The sequence below is a fragment of the Rhinatrema bivittatum genome, chromosome 1 (genome assembly GCF_901001135.1).
Source record: "Rhinatrema bivittatum chromosome 1, aRhiBiv1.1, whole genome shotgun sequence".
Taxonomy (NCBI): Eukaryota; Metazoa; Chordata; class Amphibia; order Gymnophiona; family Rhinatrematidae; genus Rhinatrema; species Rhinatrema bivittatum.
This window is the reverse complement of record NC_042615.1, coordinates 165759965-165786221: the sequence shown is the minus strand read 5'-3', so window position 1 is coordinate 165786221 and position 26257 is coordinate 165759965. Positions and strand designations below refer to the sequence as shown.

Genomic DNA, 26257 nt, shown 5'->3' with positions numbered 1-26257 from the left:
TCGTACCTGTAAGGATTATCACGCCGGGTTCTATGTGTTATGCTGCACTTTAAGTGATCAGCCCTTTTTTCACCTCTGGGCACATTTAATTTCAGGTTTGTTTTTTTTTAGCTCTTTAGCTGTGTTGCGGGGCCCTGCCATTTGCATCTACAATTTTATTATACTTTACAGATATTCTGTTTCATTATTGTTGAAGATCTTATCGGTCTCCTGTCCCTTCTGATGCAGCCAGTGAGAAACCCGGCCTATGTCGGGGGAACTCACAGTGCTGTTACCATGAACTGATTATACTGCTTTAACCTACAAGATCTGTCTGCCTGATTTGATGGAATAAAAAGTTCCCTGAAACCTCAAGACGGCTTTTGCCTGTAGATGTTTCTCCACCCTTTGAACACACCCCGCCCCTAATCGCTGTTTTAAATCTTCACTTGTCATTATATATAATCCTTTCAATGTGAATCTTTGGCTTCTTGCCTGGAAGTTCTTTATTATATTTGTGATTAAGACTTCAAGCTATGTATGAATCTCCCTAAAATATTTTTCTAGTGTTTACAAGAGTCCTTTAACAGATATCCTTGTATGGGATTTGAGAACTTAAGGCATCACTGTGGTTTATTCATAGTCACATTTAAAACATCTCAGAATAAAAACAAATGGAAAACTATCTTAAAAGAATTATACAATTATTTTTGCATTTCATCAGAATTCAGAATTACAACTTCTTTTCAGATACAGACAGAAGTCACCAGTTGGTTTTTCCCTGATTATCTTCTCCTACATGACACTTTTTTATGTCTTTCCAAGCGCAATAGATTTCAAGCCAGCGCGAGGGTGCACATTACCCTGTGTGCATCAGTGCAGAGCCAGGGATGCAGTAATTTTATAAAATGCACGAATAGGTTATAAAATGCACTGGGCGTGTGCACAATAGTAAGTGGGCTCATGCCTAGCCACCTAAATCCTACTTCTACACGTAAGTTAGGGTATTAAATGGGCGTGCGTCCATGCCATTGCCAGTTCCACCAGTTCATCCACCAGTTCTCCCAGTTAGGAGCTAGGTCCTCCAAACCCCCCTGGTTTAATAGTCTGTACACCCCCCCCCTCCGCCTCACAGTTACCCCAGACCCTTTAAACCCCTCCAAAATGACTGTTTTTCTCTTTTTTTACAACTTACACCTCCTACATAGCAGAAGTAGGAAGACCTGTGTGTGCCGGGGCATGTAAGTATTTACTTGCATGTATCTTGGCCATTCCCCAAAACATCCACATCCTTCCCAGACCACACCACACCACACCCCTTTTCGAAAATGAGTGAGATGTGTGCACAGCGGAAGATACAAGTACATCTGGGTGGCTTTTATGTTACGCTCACCACCCGTGGCAGCCCCGCAGTGCGGCCCTCTCACCTCTCTACACAAGCTTCAGGCTCCAGCTCCTCATCGCTGGCGGCAGTGGGCTGCCAGTCCCGACCTCGGACTTCCGCAGGCACCTCTGGTCCTGCTCGCTTCCATGAACCTCCAGCCAGGATGCCTCTCCGCAGGGTTTGCGGAGAGACGCCGCCAGCGGCGCCACGCCCCTCCCTAGGTGCACGTGCGCACACCAGTGTAACCTTTAAAGGGCCCGCGGCAGGAAACTGGCTGTGGACCCGGATGCTGATGTCAGTTCTCCCAGCGCTTAAATGCTCAGGCCTCGCACTGAAGCGTTGCCTTTGCAACAGGTCTCCTTGGTCTCCTGTTCCAGGTTTCCTCATACTCATTACTTCGTGTTCCTGTTTCTCCAAGTTCCTGGTTCCTGTTCTGTGTTCGTCTTGTCTGTGTGCTGATTGATTTCCTGGTTCTGACCATCACTATGCCTGACCACGCCTACCTTCTCCAAGCCTGACCACTGCTATGCCTGACCACTGCTATGCCGGACCATGTCTGCTTTCTCCGTGGCTTGACCACTGCTATGCCTGACCACGCCTGCCTTCTCCAAGCCTGACCAGTGCTATGCCTGACCTCGCCTGCCTTCTCCGTGCCTTGACCATTGCTATGTCCGACCACGCCTGCCTTCTCCGTGCCTTGACCATTGCTATGTCCGACCACGCCTGCCTTCTCCGTGCCTTGACCATTGCTACGAACAACTTCACCTCAGACTTTCTTGAGTCAGAGTTCCATGTTGCTAGCTACACCTTCCAAGTGCTACCAGCTTCCATTCAAGCTTTACAATGATGCCTCTGTCCCTATCCTCTGCACATGAACTAATAAGGCTTCAGCCTCCATTTGCTCAGATAACTTCAGTTCCTCCTTGTTCCTCGGTGCTTGAGTTCCTGTTCCATATCCTGTCCAGGATAGGACCACGCCATCTGCTGGCTGCTATCTCTGGGCTGAACCATCTACTACCTGTACTTAACCTTGAGGCCCGCCAAAGTCCTCCAGCCCTGGCACCCAAAGACTCAACCCGAGGGGAACGTGGGCTGGTATAGGTGAAACTCCAGTGGCCTCTAGCTTCAGCCCACTCCGCCTGCTGATGGTGGGGACCTGTAGGCCCTCTCCTATGGGTTGCGTCAACCCCACCTCAGCCCAAGGATCCACCTCCTACGCAACATTTTAATATTCGGTGGGTGCTCGCGAGCCCAACTACTGCACATATCTCCCTATTTTGACGTGTACCGGGATTTTAAAATCACCTTTATGTGAGCTATCATGTATTTGATATTTTTTTTATGCTCAGCCCTATGTATAATAATTAGTCCTTCCAATCTCCGCTAAGATGAGACCAAACAACTTGTTTAATCTGTATTTCCCAACAATAATCTCACCTTCTTTTTGTCATTCTTATGAACCTTCAACTTATGTTCAAACTCAATTTTTTTATTTTTTTGAAAAATAATTTAATGGGGGGAAAGTTAAGTTTCATATACTTGAATGCATGCCTCCATGGCCTTGCTTCTTCTTTATGATATAATCATTAACTTACCTCCCTCCCACTCACTTTATTTTGTGCTGTTTTTTGAAATTTTTTTTTATTATTAAATTTAAATCTTTTTTCGTTAAAATCTGTTGATATTCACCCTCTCTCTAGGTGGTGCCCTTATAGGCTTTCCAATAAGTTCTTATTGTTAAACACTTTGAATCTTGTAGCCTAGTCAATGAAAAGGTGTCTCTTTTTAGAAACTGTTCATGAAAACGCCGATACCATACTAATAAATTGTGCCTGTGAAGGCTTTTCAATAATTAATTATGGTATATCACTTAAACCTTGTAACTTAGTAGGTAAAGAATAATGTCACTTTTATCTCTAACTGAGAACTGTTCATGAAAACGCCAAAATTGTTATTTGTAATATAAGACTTATCTTATCTATCTTATCTATCTTATCTTATCTATCTTATCTTATATATCTAAGTCTTATATATCTAAGTTCTCAGTTAGAGATAAAAGTGACATTATTCTTTACCTACTAAGTTACAAGGTTTAAGTGATATACCATAATTAATTATTGAAAAGCCTTCACAGGCAGAATTTATTAGTATGGTATCGGCGTTTTCATGAACAGTTTCTAAAAAGAGACACCTTTTCATTGACTAGGCTACAAGATTCAAAGTGTTTAACAATAAGAACTTATTGGAAAGCCTATAAGGGCACCACCTAGAGAGAGGGTGAATATCAACAGATTTTAACAAAAAAAGATTTAAATTTAATAATAAAAAAAACTTTCAAAAAACAGCACAAAATAAAGTGAGTGGGAGGGAGGTAAGTTAATGATTATATCATAAAGAAGAAGCAAGGCCATGGCGGCATGCATTCAAGTATATGAAACTTACCTTTCCCCCCATTAAATTATTTTTCAAAAAAATAAAAAAATTGAGTTTGAACATAAGTTGAAGGTTCATAAGAACGACAAAAAGAAGGTGAGATTATTGTTGGGAAATACAGCCCTATGTATAAACATTCCATGGGCAAGATAGCAAGATGTGCTCTTTCTAGTGATACTTTCCAGTAGCTCAGTGAAGTACTAGGTGTTAACATAAACACAGTATATGGTGCAATTAAAGTCCTCTTCCAGTTCACAACAAGTGAAATACAATACCATCAAACCGGTTTGACACTGAGTAGATACCTAGACCTCAGTCCAAACCCAGGCCTCCCTTTATGAAGTATTTCAAAGCACTGCAAATACTAGCAACAAACAACTTATTTATTTTATTCATTTATTTATTGAACGCTTTTTTATATTTCACACAAATCCAGCAATGCTGTCCACTTTGGATTACAATATGAACAATACAATAAAGTACAAACAATACAAAACAACATTCATAAAACAAATATAATAAAAGTAATGCAGTAAAATAATATAAAAATGACTCATTTGCCTTTTATTTGCAAGCATTTACTGGTTTGTTTGCAAGTTTTAACTTCTGATATATTAGCATGCCATTAGTTTACTGCATCAGGAGTTAAAAAAATTTCTTGTGCATTAAGAAACTGCTGAATTTCAGCACACTGTTTTAATAGTCAGCTAATTACATCAACTTGACAAAAATATAAAAGAACAAATTAAGGGGGTACATTTTAAAAAACAGCACCGGCGCGAACAAAAGTACGCCGGATTTTAAAAGATAAAATCCGGCATACTTTTAAAAATCCGGGGTCGGCACGCGCAAGGCTGCGCAAAATCGGCAACCTGCGTGCGCCAAGCCGCGCACTTTGCCTCCCTTCCCTCCGAGGCCACTCCGAAATCTGAACAGCCTCGGAGGGAACTTTATTTTTGTCCCCCTTCCCCACCTTTCCCTCCCTTCCCCTATCTAACCCCCCCCCCTTCATTGTTCAATGGAGTTAACTTGCGCGCGCCGGCTGGCCAGGCCCCAACATAGGCCACTGTGTCGAGGCACTCGGCCACGCCCCCCGACCGCAAACACGCCCCCGGACCGCCCGTTTTAGCAAGCCCCGGGACTTACACGCGTCCCTGGGCTTTGTGCGCGCCGGCGGCCTATGAAAAATAGGCACGCCAGCGTGTGAGTGCCCTGCGCACATAAATCCAGCAGGATTTACACGCGCAGGGCTTTTAAAATCTACCCCTAAGAATATAAGATATGCCATACTGGGTCAAACCAAGGCCATTATCCTGTTTCTAACAGTGACCAATCCAAATCACAAGTACCTGGTAAGTACCCAAACATTAGATAAATCACAAGCTACTATTGCTCATTAATTACCATAATATCAGTTTATGGATTTTTGTTCTAGGAACTTATCCAAACCTTTTTTAAACCCAGTTACACTAACTGCTATAACCATATCCTTTGGCAATTAATTCCAGAGCTTAACTCTGCACTGAGTGAAAAAGAATGGTCTTTGATTTGTTTTAAATGTGCTACTTGCTAACTTCTTAGAGTGCCCCCTAGTCCTTCTATTATCTGAAAGAGTAAATATCCAATTCACATCTACCCAAGCTATACCCCCCCTTAGCCATCTCTTCTCCAAGCTGAACAGCCCTAACCTCTAGGGGTGTGCATTCGTTTTCGCCATATTGGCGATCCGCAACGTATATTGCATTATTCGTAGTATTCGTGGGGAAGCGAAACGTATCGCAATTCCCCACGAATACACAAATCTTCACAGAATTATATGGCCACCTAAATAAAAATTTAAACAACCCCCCACCCTCCTGACCCCCCCCCCCCAAGACTTACCAAAACTCTCGGGGGGTCCGGGAGCCATCCCCTGCACTCAAACCCTTGGTGCCGGTTTCATCATGGCGCCGATAGCCTTTGTCACAGGGGCTACCGGTGCCATTGGTCAGCCCCTGTTACATGGCCATTGGCGCCATCTTGTGCTCCTACCATGTGACAGGGGCTGACCAATGGCACCCCCGTTGGACCCCCAGGGACCTTTGGCCAGATTGGGGGGCCTCCTGACCCCCACAAGACTTGCCAAAAGTCCAGCGGAGGTCCAGGAGTGACCTCCTGCACGCCGGCCGTCCGATGCCAGTACTCAAAATGGTGCCGATTGCCTTTGCCCTCACTATGTCACAGGGGCCGGACCCCCGCTGGACTTTTGGCAAGTCTTGTGGGGGTCAGGAGCCCCCCCCCCCCCAAGCAGGCCAAAAGTCCCTGGGGGTCCAACTGGGATCCCGGAGCAACCTCCTGCACTCCAGCTGTCCGATGCCAGTACTCAAAATGGCGTCGATAGCCTTTGGCCATACTATGTCACAGGGGCTACCAGTGCCATTGGTCAGCCCCTGTCACATGGTAGGAGCACAAGATGGCGCCGATGACCATGTGACAGGGGCTGACCAATGGCACCGGTGGCCCCTGTGACAAAGGCTATAGGCGCCATGATGAAACTGGTACAGAGGGTGTGAGAGTGCAGGGGATGGCTCCCGGACTCCCCGCTGGACCACCAGGGAGTTTTGGTAAGTCTTGGGGGGGTCAGGAGGGTGGGGGGTTGTAGTTAATTTTAATTTTAGCTGGGACACGAATAGAAATCGCTGTATTAACGCATCGGGGCGCCATACGGCCGAATGCAACGTATCTGCTCCCCAACGAATCCGAATCACGAATGCAATGTATGGCGTCCCTCTGCACATCCCTACTAACCTCTTTAGCCTTTCCTCATAGGGGAGCAGTTCCATCACCTTTATCATTTTGGTCACCCTTCTCTGTACCTTCTCCAGTGCAATTATATCTTTTTTGAGATGCGGTGACCAGTACTATACACAGTACTCATGGTGTGGTCTCACCATGTAGTGATACAAATGCTTTATGACATTTTCCGGTTTATTCACCATCCCTTCCTAATAATTCCTAACATTCTATTTGCTTTTTTGATCGCTACAACACACTGAACTGACAATTTCAATGTATTATCCACTATGCCTAGATCTCTTTCCTGGGTGGTAACTCCTAAGATAGAGTTATTTTTCCCTATATGTTTCACTTTGCACTTCTCCACATTACATTTCATCTGCCATTTGGAAGTTTCACAAGGTCCTCCTGCAATTCATCACAATCATCTTGAGATTTAACTATTTTGCATAATTTTGTGTCATCTGCAAATTTGATCACCTCACTCATTGTACCCCTTTTCCAGATCATTTATAAATATATTACAAAGCACCAGTCCAAGTATAGATCCCTGAGGCACTCCACTGTTTAACTTTTTCCACGGTGAAAACCAACCATTTAATCCTACTCTCTGTTTCCTGTCTTTTAACCAGCTTGCAATCCACAAAAAGGATATCATCTCCTACCCTATGAATTTTTAGTTTTCTTAGAAGCCTCTCATGTGGGTCTTTGTCGAAAGCCATCTAAAAATCCAAATACATCACATTCTAAATGTTCTCTGAGTATTTTTTATTTAAAACCAGATTTACCAGGCAGATAATGGACTTTACTTTTTATGCAAACAGTTTTGTTAAAACAGTCAACTCAATGGTAGATTAACTGTATATATTTGTGTAGTGAAAAATATCTTTCTACCAGACCTATACAATCAACTTTTTTCCAGTTGTTCAAAGTTCAGAGTTGTCGCATAGTTTCTTCACACAGTGACAGTAAGAAACCTATCACATCACAAGTTGATTCCCTATTTCTTTTGCATGTCTTTGTATTCTTAAAGGTAGATTTTAAAAGCCCTGCAGTTGTAAAAAGCAGGAAATATGCGCACAAGTTGGGCTTGTGCGTGCTGAGTGGATTTTTTTTAAAGCCGCCCATGGACAAATGCATCTCTCGCTATGCACAAAAGTGAAAGGTTTCTAAAATGGGGTAGAATGTAGGCGTGGTCTGGGCATGGGCACATCAGGGACTGGCCAAAAAAAAATGTGCGCGGACTTACATCCACAGGCGCGCTTTAGTCCCCTGCCCTGTAAATGTACGTCTGTTATGGAGGATGTGTAAGTAGTAAAATAAAAATATTTAGGCCAGGCAGCAGGGTTTTATGGATCAGAGTTAACAGGGGGGAAAGGCTGCAATAAAATTATGGGGGTTGGCAAATCCTCCTCCTAAACTGGGAAAACTATCTATGATGTCGGCACATGCCCCTTGTAAAATTTCCCCAACTTGCGCAAGAGACGTGGGATTTGCATGCATATCCATGAGTCCATTGAAAATTGTGCACGCGTATGTGAGTTCACTCTATTTTATGACATGCACACACACACACATATGTATAAAATGGCTGCGTCCTTTCACGCGAGCCGGCATACGCCCGTACATGTGTGCCCCATACGGCTGTTTAAAAGTTACAGTCTTATTTAATGCCATTAGTACATTTCTGATCATGACTATTTATTTCATTTATTTATTTAAGCCACTTATTTACTCCTTACTTGAGCAGTTATAGATACCCAAAGAGGTGTACAACAAAAATTAAAAAGTTAAAACAAAATACAAAATTAACAAAATGAGAATAATTAATAACCTTCAACAGACACTCACTATTAAGCCAAGTTTTTATTTCTTTAATTTCAAATAATTAGGATCCATTCTAACGTCTGTTGGAAGTTTTCCACAGTTAAAGGATGACTACAGAAAATAGTCTGCCCCACTTCCTTGACTTCCTTACAAGCAAGAAAAGTCAATCTTGCACTCTGACAGGAGCAGAGGTCTCTTGTAAGCTCAAATAAATGCATATTATCTTTCAGATACACAGGCCCATTTCCTCTCAATACCCTAAAAAGCAGAGACAGCCTATTAAACTGGACTCTAGAAGTTGTTGGAAGCCAATACATCCAAACTAGTAACAGCTGTGTAGACATTTTCTGTGACCACACCCAGCTCAATCTGGCCACTATATTTGCACAACTTGAATTCTGCACAGCAGTCTCTCTGGGAGTCCAATTTACTGCCAATTGCAATAGTCTCGTTGGGCAATATAGAAGCCTGGACAATCATCATAAATGAATTTAAATCCAGCAGCTGGTGCAACTGACATACCTGGCGAGGTTTTTAACAGTCTACTTGACTACATCTTGCACCTGAAATTGCAAATACAACAGTGAGTCAAACTGACCCCAAAGATTTTACTTGGTGTGCTTATAAAACCTTACAGGTAGATTTTAAAAGCCTTGCATGCACAAAAATGGCCACATAAGTGGGCCAGGTGGGAATTACGCACATTTTAAATAGCCGAGTAGGGCTCATGTACATTAATGTATATGTGTCTAGAAAAGAGACAGGGGCATGGGCATTTTATTGGTGTAACTTTGCTACAGCTCCTCAAGGGAGAGAGAGAGAGAGAGAGAGAGAGAAGAGAAAGGGAGAGGGAGAGAGAGAGAAAAACCTCTTTATAGGGCTCAGCCTGACACTCAATATGTGTACTTGATTCAGGGAGAGTTTGAGAGGTGGGTTGGGTTTGGGGGGGATGTTACAGAAACATTCTGAGGTATTCAGTGAAAAATTGACATCATTAAATAATTTTAAACCTTACAAGCGATGAAAATTCTAACAAGAGGAGTTGATTTGTACAGTGCAGTCTCTGCTAGGTGCATTGTACAAATCAACTCCTTTTCATTGCTTATAAGGACTAAAATTCTTTAATGGTGCCAATTTAACAATGAATGCCACTGAATGTTTCTGTAACACCACCCCCCAAATCCCAACCTATCTCCCGAAAACTCCCCCCGAATCAGTGCCTCCTTACAATGGTGGATATTGAGTGTCAGGCTGAACCCTCTCTCTCTCTCTCTTGCATGTAAAGGCTGCAGACATATGCATGTGACGCGGCGCGTGCAAGGGGGTAGATTTTTACTAGTTTCGTGCGGTGACGCATCGTGGCCTTCCTCAGTTCCCTCCCAGTCCACTCCAATTAAGAAGCGGACTGGGAGAGAACTTCCCTACTCCTCACTCTAACCTCCCTTCCCATTCCCTTCTCCTCCCCAAACCCTAATTCCTACCTTTTCCTTTTTTTTTTGTCTTCCAACTTACTCCAGGGCCCAAACTGAATTAAGTTGCGCGCGCGCGCTGGCACCTGGCCGGCGAGCAAGGCTCCAGGACAATGATCAATGCCGCTGTCCAGGGGCGGATTGGCCTATCGGGGGATCAGGCATCCCCCGGTGGGCTGGTTGCTCTAATCACATGGTCTGCCGAGCGCGGCTGTGACAGAGCCGTGCTCGGCAGACCACGTGGTATCTCCGGGGCCGGCCAGGGTGGCGAATTCCGGGCCGGTCGTCATCGGGAATCTGCCCCTGCCACTGTCCCAGCCCGCTCCCCAATTCACCCCTCCCTGCCCAGAACACGCCCCCCCCCCCGGCCCGCCACTTATGTGTGTGCCGGCCTTTACGCGTGTAGCCGGGCCTTTTTGAAAATTTGACTCTGCGCATGCAAGGCCCGGCCACGAGCATAAAGGCCAGATTTTACCTGCATGGCTTATTTAAAATCTGTTTGCATATACTTTATAAAATAGCGCATATCTTTGAGTGGTGAGATATGGGTACATGTACGGCCCTTTTAAAATCTGCTCGTTATTGCCTCCAATATCTACTAACAACAAGAATACCTGCCTAGTTTATTCTGTAGTAAGCATCCAATTAAGACTTGTATCATTTTTTTAAAATCTGTACTAATGCCTCTGATCCATCTCCCCTCCAGGAATAAATATGCTGAAAATCAGTGTAACTGTATCCATGCAACCCCAAGGCCTGTATAACTTTGCCATGGGCTGCATGAATACACTGAGCACACTGAAAGATAACAAGGAAGACCCTTGTGGGACCTGACATGCCAAAGGCACTGAGTAATAAAGGTTGCCTTTAACACAGACAGATTTTCTGATCTGATAAAAAAGATGACAGCCATATCTGTCCACCTATCCATATGGCTTGACAGTGCTCTAAAAGGATGGCATGATCTATGAGATCAAAAGCAGCCGACATATTCAAAAGAAGCAACAAAACCTGATTCTCCCTCCCTCATCTCCTACCCACAGTAAATCTTCCTGCACAGACATCACTGTTTCAATGCTATGCCCAGTGCGGAAACTAGCCTGGCAGTAATCCAAGGCATTTTTCTTTTCCAAACAGGATGTAAGCTTTGATTGAACCACTCCTTCTGTCAGTTTAGCCATGAAAGTCAAGGTATGTGGCAATAAATCAATAGTTAAAATAAAGGATTGAGATTAGGTTCTCAAAATGGGTGTGATGAGGTAATGTTTTCAGAAACTGATAATGCAAATAACAGCACCAGAGCCTTATAATAAAGTCATAAAACACAATTCCTCAAATAATTACACTTCAACAGTCAAAACAGCAGTAGGGAAACAGTATCATCATGGGAATTGTGTTGATTAAAGTCCAAAAACATTTTTTATATATATATTTTTTGTTGCAAACACAAATTATTTCATTTGAATCCAAAAACACTTACTCTATAGTAGGCAAGAAGCTTAACCAACAACCCAACGCTGACAGCATTTCGAGAGCATACCCAACTGCTCTCTGCTTCAGGGGAACTTGCCATCTTGACCAAACAAACACTGTCAGTGTCAGGTTGTCAGTTGAGCTTCTCCCCTACTAAAGAGCTAAGTGATTTTGGATACAAATTAATGAATTTTTCTTTGCAACAAAAACCTATGGGGCGGATTTTCATACTCCGCGAATAGGCCTACTTTTGTTTGCGCTCCAGGCGCAAACAAAAGTACGCTGGATTTTAGTAGATACGCGCGGAGCCGCGCGTATCTACTAAAAACCTGGATCGGCGCGCGCAAGGCTATCGATTTTGTATAGCCGGCGCGCGCCGAGCCGCGCAGCCTACCCCCGTTCCCTCCGAGGCCGCTCCGAAATCGGAGCGGCCTCGGAGGGAACTTCCTTTTGCCCTCCCCTCACCTTCCCCTCCCTTCCCCTACCTAACCCACCCACCCGGCCCTGTCTAAGCCCCCACCTTACCTTTGTCGGGGGATTTACGCCTCCCGGAGGGAGGCGTAAATCCCCGCGTGCCAGCGGGCCTCTTGCGCGCCGGGCCGCGACCTGGGGGCGGGTACGGAGGGCGCGGCCATGCCCCCGGACCGCCCCGGGCCGTAGCCACGCCCCCGTACCCGCCCCGAAAACGCCGCGACGACCGGGCCCGCCCCCGACACGCCCCCGACACGCCCCCCTCGGAGAACCCCGGGACTTACGCGAGTCCCGGGGCTCTGCGCGCGCCGGTAGGCCTATGTAAAATAGGCTCACCGGCGCGCAGGGCCCTGCTCGCCTAAATCCGCCCAGTTTTGGGTGGATTTAAGCGAGCAGGGCTCTGAAAATCCGCCCCTATATATATAGAAATCTTTTGGGAATTTAATGAACACATTTTGCATGATGATAGTGTTTCCCCACAGCGGTTTCGACTGTTGTGGTATAATTATTTGAGGAATTGCGTTTTATGACTTATTATAAGGCTTTGCTGCTGTTATTTGCAAGTAATTTTGAGTAGTTTCAGCTTACCTTGTGTGTGGTGTGGTAGTAATGTTTTCAGAAGCATTTTCATACTTAAAACTGGGTTTTACATGTGTAAATGCATTTTAACTAAGTCAGTGGATTTTTGAAAATTGCTACAATATATGCCATTGAATTGTCAATAGGTTTTATCCATTAAGTGCACTTGACACAGGTAAATGATAGGTCTATTTATGTATTTGATTTATATTCTGCTTTTCAGGCACTTCATATATCCTTGGAAATTCACCTGTTAGAATGCTAATTGATTTACAGACACATTTGATTTGCATGATTATGTTACGCATCCCACCTGCGCCTGGCCCGCGCATGGGCCTCCTCACCTCCATGGTTCCATGGTAGGTCCCGGGTTGGCCTCCCTAGCGGCAGCTGCAAGCGCTTCAAGGCCTTGGCGTCCCGCAGTGGCGGTTGCTGGGCCTTCCACTGCACACCAGGCCTCACGCCGGAGCTTGGCATCCTCGGCTATGATGGCCATGCCTCTACGCACGCACGCACCACCCAGCCTCTTGTAGGGCCAAGGGTGGGTCCTAGCTCTGCGGCGCACCCTGATTGATTCCCTGTTATAAGGAAGTCCCTGCTTGTACTTCCTTGCCTTGGCAATAGGGTTGGCGTGTATGCTAGATTGTCACTGCATTTGTATCTTGCTCCAGTCTTAAGTCTCGTTCCAGGATCCTTCTGTTCCAGTTCTGTTCCTGCTTTGTTCCTGCTTCCTAGTACTCCAGCATCCTTCTGTTCCTGTTCGTCTGTCCGTCTCCCCAGGTAGTACCACCGGACTGTCTTACTGGTACTGATCTCGGTTTGTTCCTTGACCTGCTTGTCTACTGCCTGCCTTCTGACTCCAGTCTGCTCCTCAACTTGCCTGCCTGCCACCTGCCTTCTGACTCCAGTCTGTTCCTCAACCTGCCTGCCTGCCGCCTGCCTTCTGCCCTCAGCTTGTTCCTAGACTCGTCTGCCTGCTGCTGCCTTCTGACCTCGGCCTGCTTGTGACCTCGTCTGACCTCGGAACCTGACCTCTGCTTTGCTGACTACTCCTCGGACTGACCCCTGGACTTTGACCTCTGCCTGCTTGACCACATCTCTAGATTCTGGCTCTGTTCCTAGCCTTGTCATCACCTACTCTATTCTTGTCCTCCTTGTTCCATATGACCTTCAGTCTTGAACCTGACCGTGCTCCCCTTCTGTCTGTGAGCACGCTGGACTTCCATCCTTCCAGGAGACCCTGCGAGACCCACCTAAGGCCAAGCGGCCCAGGTCCCTAAGGGCTCCTCCTTCTAGTGGTGAAGCTCTGTCTCCTACAGTGCTCTGCCCCCTGGGGGCTGTTGTCTCTTGATCCCTACCAGAAGGCGGTTCTCCACTGCCTCAGGACAAGGGTCCATTCTCGAGCACAACAGGTTGCCAAGGCCATGGACTCGTTGGAGTCTCCCGCCTCCAGGGCCCTACTGGGTTTGGCCGCCACAATTAAACAACATCATTAAGCTTTGGAAACGCCTGCCTCATTGGTGGAAGAACTTTGTTCCCAGCTACAAGATATAGCTTTGGCCAATCCTGTGGGCCTCTCGGCCACCATGCTTCTCAAAGCATCGTTGGCACTTCCTGCACCTCCTCGATATAATGGGAACCCAAGCTCCTGTCATGGCTTGCTTAATCAGTGCTTCATGCAGTTTGCACTACAACCCTTGTTGTTCCTGAAGGAAATCACCAAGGTGACCTTCATCCTGTCTTGTCTGGAAGGGAAGACTCTGGCTTGGGCCTCTCCCTTATGGGAACATTCTGATCCCATCCTTTCCAAGTTATCTGAATTCATCGCTCTCTTCAAGCAGACCTTCGGAGACCCAGGCCGCCAGGCTGTTGCCAGCCATAACTTACTCCACCTCCATCACGGGGCAAGGACCCTCTCCAAGTATATGGTGGAGTTTAGGACTCTGGCCATGGAGCTTGGGTGGCAAGAAGATTGTCTGCAAGCCATCTTCCTAGATGGACTCTCCTGTGCTCTCAAATATGAGCTCTGTCCGTGAAACTCCCACGTCTCTAGAGGACCTGATTTCCCTTGACTGTAAGATTGATCAGCGTCTCCGACAAAGATGCCTAGAAGTAAAGGCTCCACGCTCTCCTATAGCACATCCCACAAATGCCTCCAATCCTCCAGTTAAGACTTCAGCATCACCACCCCCCTCCATGGTGGAACCTATGGAGGTGAATTGTGGGTGTGTCTCTGACCGAACATCTCCGTCGGCGGCAGGAGGGTCTTTGCCTTTACTGTGGCACTTCTGGACATCGTCTGCAGTCCTGCCTGGTTCGGCCAGGAAACTGCAATGCCTGAGCATGGCGAGGGTCCCGAGCTTGGGCGCAACTGTTACTGGCTCTCAACTCTTGCTTCTTGTATCCCTGGGCATCAAGGCCCACACCTTCGCTACCACTGCTCTTGTTGATACCCGAGCAAGCAGCAGCTTCATTATGGATGACATTGTCAAGCTCCTGAACATTCCTCTCCAGCCATTGGAGGTGAGACTCCGCATCACCTCCATCCAGGGAGACCATCTTCCAGGACTCATCACTCACCAGACAGTGGCTGTTTGCCTTACCTTGGGCCCTCCACGAGGAGGAGATGTCTTTCTATGTATTGAAGCAATCAACTCATCTGGTTATTCTGGGCTTGCCCTGGCTCCAGGCCCATGAACCCCAGTTCGATTGGCATTCCCTGCAGTTGGTACAGTGGGGCTCCAAATGCCAGAAAACTTGTTTGCAGTCTGTATCTCCAGTAGTTCCTGTCCTGAAGTCTGTTACTTTACCTGGTTTGTCTCCTCAGTATTCTGACTTCAACAATGTATACTCAAAGCAGAAAGTGGATACCCTGCCTCCGTTATGCAAGTTCAACTGTCCTATTGAACTCCTGCCGGGCACTATGCCTTCCAAAGGCAGAACTTACCCATTGTCTCAATCTGAGACTCAAGCTATGTCTTAGTATGTTAAAGAGAACCTAGAAAAAGGATTCATCCATCTGCCTGACACCCCTGCAGGTGTGGGGATCTTCTTCATTAAGAAAAAGGACAGCGGTCTACACCCTTGTATTGATTACAGGGGGCTCAACGCCATGACCCACAAAGACCGATACCCACTGCCCCTCATTAGTGAACTGTTACATCGCCTTGAAGGGGCACGGATCTTCTCCAAGTTGGATCTGAGTGGTGAGTACAACTTGGTACGCATTCAACCTAATGATATTTGGAAAACCACATTTAATACAAGGGATGGTCACTACAAATACACTGTGTTGCCCTTTGGGCTATGCAATGCCCCAGCGGTCTTTCAATGCCTTATGAACGAAATCTTCCAAGATCTTCTGTATTCTTTCGTAGTCGTATACCTTGACGACATCCTGATCTTTTCTAAAGACCTGGAATCTCATCAATATCATGTTCATATCATCCTCCAACACCTGAGAGAGAACCATTTGTATGCCAAGCTGGAAAAATGCCTGTTTAGGGTATATCATTTCTGACTGAGGATTTTCTATGGACCTTGAGAAAGTCCAGGGGATCCGTGACTGGCTCCAGTCAGAAGGCCTCCGAGCCTTACAACGTTTTCTGGGCTTTACCAATTATGACCGGAGCTTCATTGCTAATTATTTCTCCCTAGTTGCCCCGCTCACCGCTATGACTAGGAAAGGGGCCAACACTCGCATATGGACAGCTAAAGCACTAGCCACCTTTCAGATGATCAAGGAAGCTTTCTGTTCTGGCCCTTGCCTGCAGCACCCAGATCCTAAACATCCTTTCGTCGTAGAGGTCAACACCTCTGCAATCGGCACAGGAGCCATCTTGAGCCAGTTTTCCCCTAAGGGTAAACTGATTCCCTGCTCTTTCTAGTCACATAAGTTTTCTCCGACAGAACAGCGTTATACCGTTGGTGACCGTGAACTCTTCACAATCAAGTTGGCACTCCAAGAGTGGTGCCCCTGGTTGGAAGGGGCGCAACAGAAGTTTACCATCTTCACTGACCATTAGAATCTTGTGAATAAAGAGGCTCAACTCCTGAACCCTCGTCAAGCCCGATGGGCACTTTTCTTCGAACGATTTAACTTCATCCTCTGTTTCCACCAGGTTCCAAGAACCTCTGCGCTGATACGCTATCCAGATCATTTGAACCTGAAGATGTCCCTGAAGTTCCTAGTTTCATTATTGATCCCGCCTATATATCCCTTGCTGTGACCACTACAGTTCCTACTGGGAAAACAGTTGTTCCGTGTAGACTATGTGAACAAATTCTGAAATGGGCTCATGATTCCAAATTGGCAGGCCATCTGGGTCATGCCTTAGAGATGTTGGAAAGACACTATTGGTGGCCCAGTATGGTGCAAGACTCCCGAAACTATGTGGACTCGTGTCCCATCTGTGCCCAACAGAAACCACCTAATGGAAAGCCTTGGGGCTTACTTCAACGACTCCCAGCACCTACCGAGCCATGGTCTAGCATCTCAATGGACTTTATTATGGACCTGCCTCCTTCCCAGAACAATACCGTGATTTGAGTCATCATCGACTATTTTTCGAAAATGGGTCACTTCATTCCCCTGCCGGGCATTCCTTCGGCCCCAGAATTAGTGAAACTGTTTCTGAAGAAACCTTTTCACCTTCATGGACTCCCAAAGGAGATTATTTCCAACCAGGGACCAGAGTTTGCATTCCCTATGTAAGAAGTTTAACATTTCCTTAAGCTATACATCGGCCTATCATCCACAGGCCAATGGTCAAGCTGAAAGGACCAATCAGACTCTGAAGACATTCCTCCGCTCCTATGTAAATGATCAGCAGGATAACTGGTCTGATCTTCTTCCTTGGGCTGAGCTGTCGCACAATATTCATGTTGCTGCAGCCACCGATGTATCTCCGTTCTCCATGGTATTCAGATGGCAGTCCCGATTGCCTCTTTCAGTTCCTCTGATAGTTCCTTCTCCAGCGGCCCAATCCATGGCTCACACCATTCGTCAAGTATGGAACCAAGTAAAAGAGCGTCTTTCCCAAGCCGCTGAACGCTCCAAGCTTAACTCTGACATCCATAGACGTCCTGCTCCAATCTTCCATCCGGGCCAGAAAGTGTGGCTAAGCGTTCGACACATACGACCGAGACTTCCCTCTCATTGCTTGGCTCCAAAATACATTGGACCATTCCCTGTAATCCGAAGAGTGGAGTTGTATTGTATCAACTCCAGCTTCCTCGTGCCATGGGTATCCATAACACATTCCATTTGTCCTTGTTGAAGCCGTTGGTCCTCTCCTGGCCCTCACTTAGAGTTCCCTCTCCTCCACGGGTCTCTACAGAACCTGACTCTTCCCTCCAGGTAAGTGAGGTCCTTGACGTTCGGTGGTGTCAAGGAAAATGGGAATATCTCTTAGCCTGGGAGGGTTATGGGACAGAGGGGAATTCATGGGAGCCTTCCCACAATATCCTTGAAAAGGAACTCCTGAAAACCTTTCATAGGACTCATCCTGATAAACCATGGCCGCGTTGGGGGAGGCCTAGAAGGGGGGGGTACTGTTACGCATCCCGTCTGCGCTGGCCGCGCATGGGCCTGCTCACCTCCATGGTCCCACAGCAGGTCCCAGTCGGCCTCCCTAGCGGCAGCTGTAAGCACTTCAAGGCCTCGGCGTCCTGCAGCGGCAGTCACCGCGCCTTGCACTGCACACCAGGCCTCACGCCGGAGCTCGGCGTCCTCAGCTGTGTTGGCTACACCCCTAAGCGCGGACTGCCCAGCCTCTTGTAGGGCCAAGGGTGGATCCTAGCTCCACGGTGCGCCCCGATTGATTCCCTGTTATAAGGAAGTCCCTGCTTGTACTTCCTTGCCTTGTCTTGTCTAGTATATGCTAGATTGTCACTGCGTTTTTATCTTGCTCCAGTCTTGTTCCAAGTCTCTTTCCAGGATCCTTCTGTTCCAGTTCTGTTTCTGCCTTGTTCCTGCTTCCTAGTACTCCAGCATCCTTCTTTTCCTGTTCGTCTGTCCGTCTCCCCAGGTAGTACCTCCAGACTGTCTTACTGGTACAGACCTCGGCTTGTTCCTTGACCTGCTCGTCTACCTCCTGCCTTCTGACTCCAGTCTGCTCCTCGACCTGCCTCCCTGCCGCCTGCCTTCTGACTCCAGTCTGTCTCTCGACCTGCCTGCCTGCTGCCTGCCTCCTGACCTCAGCTTGTTCCTAGACTCATCTGCCTGCTGCCTGCCTTCTGACCTCAGCCTGCCTGTGGCCTCGTCTGACCTCCGGAACCTGACCTCTGCTTTGCTGACTACTCCTCGGACTGACCCCCAGACTTTGACCTCTGCCTGCTTGACCACGTCTCTAGATTCTAGCTCTGTTCCTAGCCTTGTCATTGCCTATGCTATTCTGGTCCTCCTTGCCCATCTGACCTCCAGTCTCGAACCTGACCACGCTCCCCTTCTGTCTGTGGGCACGCCGGACTTCCATCCTTCCAAGAGACCCTGCGAGGCCCACCAAGTCCAAGCGGCCCGGGTCCCTATGGGCTTCTCCCGGGGGGACCTCAGGTTTCCAGTGGTGAAGCTCTTCCTAGCCTCTGTCTCCTCCAGTGCTCCGCCCCCTTGGGGCAGTTGTCTCCTGGTCCCTACCAGGAGGCAGTTCTTCACTGCCTCAGGACAAGGGTCCACCTCCGAGCGCAACAGATTATCTGGATTGTAATTTTAAATGAAATTTTTATTGCATTCTATTTTGAAACTAACTTAAGAAAAGATGGAATATCATATTGTTTATAAATAAAATAAATAAATTGACATAAAAAAAGTATTTCAGGGAAGTGCATTTATGTATTAGCAATAATGTCTATAGATAAAGTACATGTGTACTTTACCATCTGCTTCATTTGCATGTCATTGACATTGGGCATTAGCATGTATAACAAATGTCAAGTATAAATTACAACACATGGATAATTTTCAGGTCCATGTATAACAAATGCCACATGTAATGCATTTTAGTACATTGGTCCTTAAATATGTTTGTTTTTGGTCTGCTCCATCAATGCATTTTTTTTCAAAATCTTATCTGTTGACATTCTACTGTGACATGGCATACAGAGGTAGATACAGGGCTTTTTTTTTTTTGAAGGGACAGTTACACCTCTTCTTTTCAGACTTAAAAGAAATAGTAGGTGTGTTCTGCTCCAACCCCTCCCATTTAGGCAGCCTGCAGGAAAGAAGAGTGGAGGGATGAACCTGGAGCAGAGAAGAGAGCAGCCATTCTGTGTCACAGATGTGACCCCTTGAGCTGTGGCATGGTTGATACAGTCTAGCAGGAGAACTTGTCAGCCCCACTCCAACAGCTGGTGAACACGCTGTCACAAGGACTGGGTCTAGGACTTCACTTATACTAGCCCAGTTCCACGCAGGTTGATCCCTTGGGTTCCAGGAGCTGGCAAGGCTTAGGCAAGTGTCCTGTAATGAGCAGTCATGTGAAGTCAAGTAACAGGCCAAGGTCAGGGCGGCCAGCAAGCAAGCAGTATCGAGGTCCAGGCCAAGTTTGGAGCAAGTGGAGGTCAAATCAGTATTGAGGTCCAAGCTAAAGTCAAGGCAGGTGGCAATCCAGGAGAGTAGTCAGGGTCTGAAGCCAGTGTCAATACCAGAAGTCAAGCAGAGATGAACAGACGGACAAGAAAAGGGGACCAAGACATGACAGGGAGGCAAGGCAACAACAAGAAGGCAAGGCAAGAAGAAAAGTTAAGGCAAGCACATAGAGCAATAGCAACATGCACTGCAGCAGCAGCAAAGGACCGGAAGGTTCATCTGCATGCATTACCCAGCAGCCCCCGGAGGAGGGCTCCAGAGGTCAGTGCAAGCAATCCAGACTTCAGGATCTACAGCCCCAGCTTCCAGAGGCCCCACATCCATTGCAGCAGAAGGGGACACCCGCTTGCATAGGTCACACCTGGCTCTGTTCCATCTCCAACCGCCTTATACAGATCTTATTCCATTTGTCTACAAGTTAAATCCTGGGTAGATGCATTTTCACCCTGTCTCTCTTTTTTTTTTTAATGATACTTTACCCTGGTTCAAGCTTATTTGAGCTATGAATCCACCATCAGATTAGAAAAGTGGAATGATATTTTATTTAAATAATAGACATCTGAGGAGTTTACCTCTTTATATCCAGGGCAAATCATCAATTATATAACTGGTAGGGAGCAAGTTGGCATATGTATTTGTAAACACATGATTTCTGTCTTCCAAAGTCACTGATGGTAGTTTTTGTCCTGTAATAAGTGTTTTGCTTTGTTTTTTAATTCTGCGGCTAGAATAATTGCTCAGATTCCAACTTACATTACTCCTGTTTTAATTAAACTCTATTGGTTGCCTGTTTTATGGCTCACAAGTTTAGAGTACTCATACTTGAGTTTAAGGAATTAATGGGCTGGCTCCACATAGTTTTAATGCAGCTTTTAAAATGTATAAAGCTGCAAGATCTTTAAGATCAGCTTCCCAACAACTTTTAAATGTTCCTTCTTTTAAATTAGTTCATCTGGACAAATCAAGAGAACATTTATTTTATGTTCAAAGACCAACTTTATGGAACACACTCCCTCAATGTATTAAAGGAGAAAAGGTTCTGCTGAGATTCAGAAAGCTTTTAAAAGTTGTTTTTTTTTTATTTCTACAAGCCTTCGGTCCATGTCACTGAGAAGGTTCTCAGAAAGTGGAAAAAAGCAATATACTACCAACCAGCCTTTCATGTATGACTATATTTTTTATACAATAGGTTAACAGCAGGGTTTTAAACTAGTTTTAAAAGTTTTTATTGTTTTATTTGATATACTGTTTTTATTTTCTTGGTTTTTGTAACTTAAATTTTCTTAGTTTTTGCACTATTTAATTATTTTAACAGGGTTTATGCTATTTTAATGTTATACATCCTATGATTTGTTTGTCTTAGTCTTGTTTTAATTATGTTTTGATTGTTTCATTCATTTTATGAATGGTATCTTTTTAACTGCCTGGTAAAATTGATAGGCGGTCTATAAATATTGAATAAATAAATGTGTGAGAACTGGGATTTTCCTCACTGAATCCTGTGGAATTATGGTAAATAAGTGTTGCAGATAGTGGCCAAATGAGGCAATGTGCTGATTGAGGTGTTGGCTTTTTACTCTTAGTTTGGGATGTCATGGCCTATGCTTATTCAGTCCCGTACCTTGCCTTTCTTTATAAGGCACGGATGTTAACAGAGCAAATTTGTGTAAGGTAAGTAGACAAATAACACATTCTGTGGCACAGAGCCATATAAGTCTCAAATGTCTCATTATACGCTTTGGGGCAGATTTGAAAAGCCCTGCGCACATAAATCCAGCCGGATTTATGCGCGCAGGGGTCTTGTGCGCCGGCGCGCCTATGTTGCATAGGCTGCTGGCGCGCGTAAGTCCTGGGGCTTTGCATGGGGGCATGTCGGGGGCGTGTTGGGAGTGGTGCCGTCCCGGGGGTGCAAACAAATCTACGCCCATGCATAACTTTAAAAATCTATGCCTTATTGTTGCTCATTTTGCCATTTTCTGCTTTACATGCAGCTCTCTATTCAAGATCAGAATAGCAAAGATTTTTATTTGCTGGGTGCCTTAATAACTTTACATCAACCTCCTTTCTAGCCTCTATGAATCAGTCCCATAGTAATCAGCATGTTGGCATGTTCAGGCATGCTACTATTACAGATATTGATATATGTAGAATGATACTGGGCACTAAAGAAGTGCAAATTTTTTAAAAAACAGACACCTTGAACAATTTAAAAAAAAAAAAATCCTAGCATTTATGGATTTTCAAATGTTAGAAAAACGTGAAGCATTATTTATAATTATGAAATTAAAATCTAAGGATGATTTGTAAGGAAAAGGTAATTAATAAAAAATAATAATACTTCAATAATACATCAACACTAAATACACAATAGTCCACTAAAATTGAGGGGTGAAGGGATACACATCCATTAAACAAAATGGTTTAATCATTATAAAAAAAAAAAATAAAAAACACAAGCAGACACGAGGACGTAGTCCTAATACCATGTCACCAATATAAATCTAGGAGGTTCTAGGAATAATGTATATAGCTTCAAGGATCTACACCCCCATCTTGATAGTATAATTCAGTAGAAATACAAGGTTAACAGTTAACTGTTCAGGGTAAAATAAAACATACTTAACATGATGAAATTGAATGATACATTTGCAAGGAAATTTCAAAAAAAGATAATGCCCAATTAGCAGAATCGTAGGCCTCAATATAATAAATTGCCTTCTTTTTTTCAGAGTAGCTTTCTCCACATTAAGAAATATCCATACTTTCATATTTTCAAATAATACATCCCATAACATTTATTATTTAAGTTTTTTCTATACCGGCATTCGTGAGAGTATCACATCATGCCGGTTTACAATAAACAGGGGGAGTGATAAAAGTTACAGTGAACGAAATAAATAACAGGTGCTGAACGAAAACAATTACAGTTACAATAAAACAGGGAAAAGTATAACTAGGAGCAGAGAAAAGTGATAGGAAATTTAACAGAATATATTAACCGAAATTTGACAGGGTACATTTACAGAGTTTATGGTATTTACTAGGACATATCCATTTGCCATTTTGTAGTTTTCTGCATAAGGGTAGTGATTGGAAGTTGGTTAGAGGTGAGTTAAGATTTATTCCGAGTCTGGGAAGGCTTTTTTAAATAGCCACGTTTTGAGTCTTTTCCTGAATGTTGGGAGGCAAGGTTCCTGCCACAGCTCCGGTGGGATGGAGTTCCAAAGAGGAGGTCCTGCTGTGGAGAATGCCCTGTCTCTGAGGGTTATATGATGGGAGGTTTTGGAGTGAGGTACCTGTAGAAATTCCTTATAGTACTCTCTTATGGGTCTGGAGGATGTATGTTTTTTGAAAGTGATTTGTAGGTTGAGCGGAGCGTATTGTTGGATAGCTTTGTATATTATGGTGATGGACTTATATAAGATTCTATAATGAATCGGCAGCCAGTGTAGGTCTTTGAGGACTGGGGAAATGTGATCTCTTCTCCGTGTATTTGTCAATATTCTGGCTGCCGTGTTTTGAACCATCTGAAGAGGTTTAGTATGCGATGATGGGAGACCTAATAATAAAGAGTTGCAATAGTCTAACTTAGAGAAGATTATTGCTTGTAAGATTGTTCTGTAGTCATGATTGTGGAACAGTGGTTTTATTCTTTTTAGGACATGCAGTTTATGAAAGCAGTCCTTGGTGGTTTGGTTTATAAAAGCTTTTAGGTTTAGCCGATCATCAATGATGCTCCTAGGTCTCTCACTTGGGCTATTTGTAAGTTTGCTGAAGGATTTGTTGTGATGTTGCGGTTCTCCGTGGATATGAGAAGGAGTTCCGTTTTTGAAGAATTTAGGATTAAATTCAGACTGGAGAGGAGGGTGTTGATTTCTCGAAGGCATGTTTCCCATTGAACAATAAATAAATAATAACATAAAGAACAATCTTAACATAATTCCTATCAGACTCCAATTAACAATTAAAGTTGCAGGGATAGCCCGTTAGATCTAAACTGTCTGATGAACTTGGTGACAGTGCCAACTTATCCTCTGATTTAACTTATTTCTTCTATAATGGTAAGTAAAAAGCCCTGGAGACTGGAGGAAAGGGAGCAGATTGTATTTTCAATATTTCCAAGATACTTTATAAACATTTTGTTTGTAAAAATATGTTCAACCTTAGAAACTGTAAATAGATGTAAATTCTGTTGTCTAGTAATATTATCAACATTAAATTATCTTTAAGACAACTTCACCAAAATGAAATTTTTAAAATCTTAGGGGTAGATTTTATAACATGCACGCACAGGCATGCACATGTTTTAAAATCTGGGGTCGGCGCACGCAAGGGGGTGCAGAATTGTGCACCTTGCGTGTGCCGAGCTGTGCAACCTTCCTCCGTTCCCTTCCCCCTAGCCTGACCTTCCCACCCCTTCCCCTAACCTTTCCCCCCAGCCCTACTCTAACCCCCCCCAAAAGTTGTATCCTACCTTTTGCACCTGCCTCTGGGCAGGCGTGAGTTGCGCGTGCCGGCAGGCTACCGGCATGCGATCCCTTGACACAGTGGCAATGGCTGCTGTGTTTCAGGCCTCTGGCCTTGCCTACTCCCCACCCCGTTTGTAAAACCCCAGGACTTACACGCGTCCTGGGACTTTATGTGCACTGCCGGGACTTTAAAAATAGGCCCGGCGCGTGTAACCTTTTGAAAATCCGGTCCTTAGCGTCACAAATTTCCAATCTCTTCTGATGATCTTATGGGTACAAATTCCATGTGCTACAAGCAAGAGTATAGCAGTTGGTGCATTCTATCGGCCACCTGGTCATGATATGAAGTTACCATGGAGATCCACCACTATACTCCAAGCATCTCTCTTCACACACACAATTACCAAAATACAGTAGAAAGTATAATGAAGATCAAAGGCCACAGCTTTATTGTCTATTATATCCAAGCCAAATATACAAACTTTGTTAACTGCCCATAATTACTGATCTTGGCCCTGGTAGAGTACTCACCACTGCCCAAGCAAGATTTGTGACAATGGTGGATATAATAGATCACACTGAAAACCTAAAGAGTAACAAATCACCAAGACCAGATGGCTTCTATCCCAAAGTTCTAAAAGAGCTAAAACATTAAATTGCCTACCTGTTACTAGTAATCTGTAACCTTTCATTTAAAACTGCCATAATTCCTGAAGACTGGAAGGTGGCCAATGTGATGCTGATTTTTAAAAAGGGCTCTAGGAAGGATCCAGGAAACTAAAGGCCAGGAGCCTGATATCTGTGCTGAGCAAAATGTTAGAAGTCATTCTTAAAAATAAAATCACAGGCTATATTGATAGGCATGACTTAATGGGGAAGAGTGAACACAGTTTTAGCAAGGGAACATATTGTCTTACCAATCTTTTAGAATTTTTTGAAAGTGTAAAAAAACATGCAGATAAAGATGAGCCAGTTGATATGGTATATTTGGACTTTCAGAAGGCATTTGACAAAGTCCCCCATGAGAGACACCTTAGGAAATTACAGAGTCATAATTTAGGTTTTATAGTGGATTGATAACTGGTTAAAAGGCTGGAAACAGAAGGTAGGACTAAATGGTCAGTTTTCCAAATGGAGAAATGTCATTAGTGGGGTATCACAGGGAATGGTACTGGGACCTGTGCTGTTTAATATATTCATAAATGATCTGGAAAAGGGAACAAAAAGTCAGATAATCAGATCTGTAGATGACTCAAAATTATTCAGCAGCAGATTCTGATGCAGAAGGACCTAGTGAGACTAGGAGCTTGGGCAACTGAATGACAGATGAAATTTAATGTGGAAAAGTGCAAAATGATGCAAATAGGGAAGAATAATCCCAACTGTAGATACACAATGCTGATTCTGTATTGAGAGTAACTACTAGAGATGTGCCTTCATTTATTACGAATTAGGCAATTTCATTGAAATTGCCTAATTCATTGTGGTTCGGGGGGACCTGAACCACGAAATGGATTTTCCCTGAGCTTCGGGGAAAATTCGTTTTTTGGGTTAGTGTGGGGGGAGGGGCATATTTATAAAAAAAACAAAACAACCCCCCCCCACCCTTAAATTTTACTTTCTTACACCCCCCCCCCCCCCCCACTATCTCGAGCCCTAAACCAAGACTTACTAAAAGTCCCTGGTGGTCCAACGGGGTTCCGCGAGCAATCTCTCCCTCCATGCTGTTGGGCCTGCTATGACTCAAAATGGCACAGATAGCCTTGCCCTTACAATGTCACAGGGGCTACCAGTGCCATTGGTCAGCCCTTGT

At 44.8% G+C, this 26257-nt stretch overlaps 1 protein-coding gene across 5 annotated transcripts in view; it reads right to left on the bottom strand.

Moving 5' to 3' along the window:
• Positions 1 to 26257, bottom strand: part of ARAP2 (ArfGAP with RhoGAP domain, ankyrin repeat and PH domain 2) — a 619943-nt gene that overhangs the window by 514002 nt on the left and 79684 nt on the right. The window lies entirely within an intron of this gene.